The sequence below is a fragment of the Polyodon spathula genome, chromosome 1 (assembly GCF_017654505.1).
Source record: "Polyodon spathula isolate WHYD16114869_AA chromosome 1, ASM1765450v1, whole genome shotgun sequence".
Taxonomy (NCBI): Eukaryota; Metazoa; Chordata; class Actinopteri; order Acipenseriformes; family Polyodontidae; genus Polyodon; species Polyodon spathula.
Window position 1 is genome coordinate 39,887,927 of NC_054534.1, and position 2,651 is coordinate 39,890,577.

At 33.3% G+C, this 2,651-nt stretch overlaps 1 long non-coding RNA gene across 1 annotated transcript; it reads left to right on the forward strand.

Annotated features, from left to right (window-relative positions):
* The first annotated feature begins 290 nt into the window (after positions 1–290).
* LOC121296199 lies at positions 291–1,397 on the forward strand. The gene is made up of 3 exons (XR_005947043.1): positions 291–388; positions 484–518; positions 1,278–1,397. It is a non-coding gene; the product is annotated as an uncharacterized LOC121296199 (long non-coding RNA).
* The last annotated feature ends 1,254 nt before the right edge of the window (positions 1,398–2,651 follow it).

Below are 2,651 nucleotides of genomic sequence, written 5' to 3' on the forward strand. Positions count from 1 at the left end.
GACAACATTCCACAGGCCACAATCAACAGCCTGATTAACTTTATGCGAAGGAGATGTGTCGCGCTGCATGAGGCAAATGGTGGTCGCACCAGATACTGACTGGTTTTCTGATCCACGACCCTAACTTTTTTTTTAAAGTATCTGTGACAAACAGATGCATATCTGCATTCCCAGTCATGTGAAATCCATAGATTAGGTCCTAATGAATTTATTTCAATTGACCGATTTCCTTATATGAACTGTAACTCAGTAAAATCTTTGAAATTGTTGCATGTTAGGTTTATATTTTTGTTCAGTGTGTGTGTGTGTATATATATATTTATACATTTTTAAACTTATCCCTTATTTTGTCAGGAGAATTCGAATCAGCTGTTTCCGGACATATCGGGTTTGTGCCTTTAAAACTGAGTTCAATTTAAGATAATTTGCATGTGGTATGCTTCATTAAAATAACCAAATAACAATAACAATCCATTTTTTCAGGCTCTTTGAATGGGAATAGGGATACTTCTTTAAAGGTGAGCTTTTGGCATGTTTTTTCAAAAGGTCTATTTTGAACATGCTGACAAATTTTACAAATCGTTTTACATCTCTACTCAATATATATGTGGCAGCAAGCTTGGGGATACTGAATCCGATATATCATTTACCAAATTAGAAATACGAATTATATATATTATATTGCTTTGTGTACAGAGAAGAAACACCGTGGACAGCTTTGATGGTAAGTTGAATTTCTGCTGCACATGGAAGATCTTTAAAACGTATTACCTTAAATTAAACTTATTGCCTTAATTAAAATGTACAATTTAAATTATTATTTTGGGATTTTTTAATTTCTTCCCCACATTTTTTAAAAGAGGAAATTGATCAATTACATTTACATTTGCCTCTTGTACAGTTGGTATTTAAAATGTGAGTATTTGCACTATTCTAAATTAAATTTAACTTGACATATGTCTGCATAGACTTGGTAGTGTTTATATACTTTTGCTGTATCTTCTTGAAAATGTATGAACATACACCCGGGTATCTCGTTAAAACAAATTACTAATAGTAGTGGTGGAGTGGTTATGTGTTCTTTTTTTTTGCTTTTGTTTTTTTTTGTAGTTGATCTTTCTCCAATTATTTTTCTTAAAGTAAGATTTTTATAACATTACATTGTGGAGGTTAGCTCTTTAATATGTTTAATTGTATCATGACACCATTAAAAGCAAATATGTGATTGCCAAATCCAGTGATAATGTTATTGTTCTGTTTTTTTTTATACTTCCCAGCTAATGCCATCATCCAACAAAAAATCATGTTCACGGCCAACTGTAGAATTCATGCAAGATTTCAGTTCACAATCAAATATTGCAACACCACCTGTTGTGACCATTCCATCTGGTTTGTAGACTACAGTAAATACAATTTATTTTTCATTGTTAAACAAATAGTTCTGGTTAACTTTGTTTCGTTTGTCCATTTCATTCATACTTGGCAATTAAATAAATAAAAAAGGGAGACCAAGGCTGGGATTAAATAAAAATGTTGACATGTTAATTTCAATTTACAATCCAGAATTTGAAAAAGGTTTGACATACTGTTAAATCTCTAAAGTACTTTCCATTTTTGCTAACTTGTACTTCTGGCTTTTTTTGTTTTTTCTCAGCGTACATACCACGAGTTCCATACGTTGACAAAGGACACATCAAATTCAATACAGATTCAGTTGTTGGGTCTGGGTCATTTGGAACTGTATACCGTGGCTCACACCAGGGAACACTCTAGTATGCTTGTACTTTTTGATTTAACTTTATGTGCAGCAAATGTAAAACATATTTTATTTATTTATTTACCTCAATTGATGTTTGAATATTCTTAAGATTCATGTAATCATATTGTATTTTATACGTACTTTGCTCTCATTACCAAACCAATTAGTTTGTATATAGCTGACCACATGAGATAATATTAATTAAATTGCTGTTATTTGTGGCTAGGTACTTTATTCATAATAATTATATTTGTTGTTATAATACTATTCTTGTTAGTCTTGGAGAGAAGAATTGTAAACACAATAAATACAGGAAACATTTTTTTAACAGGCATCAGATGGAACAGATTTTAAAGATTAGGTTGTTTCTTTCTATATTTGTAGGAGACTTTGTCACCCCAACATTGTGCGATTCATGGTTGCAGAAAAAACTGAAACCTACTTACTTATAGCAAACGAGTACCTCCATGGTGCAAGCTTGCACATTGTGCTTCATCAGAAAGACTGCCCAATAAAGGTATGGAATATATTTTGTCTGATGTCAGTTTTCTTACAACATATGTATTAATATATTATGGATGCTTAGCCCATTGTCAAAACCAGTGGTTCTCAATCCTGGTCCTGGCGACCCACTGTGTCTGCTGGTTTTCATTTCGTTCTTGAGAGCGCAGTTTGAGTGAAAACCAGAAGGGACAGTGGGTCGCCAAGAACAGGGTTGAGAAGAACTAGTCTAAACAAGACGTTATAAACCCGGTCTCCCTGGAGGACTGTAGTGTCTTCTGCCTTTCATAATAACTTGGTTGTCAGTTGTGTTATTGAATCCTAAATTCAACTTACGATCTGCTCATTTCCTGTGGCTTCTGGGTTTCATTCCAGCTCAACTGTCAGCTAC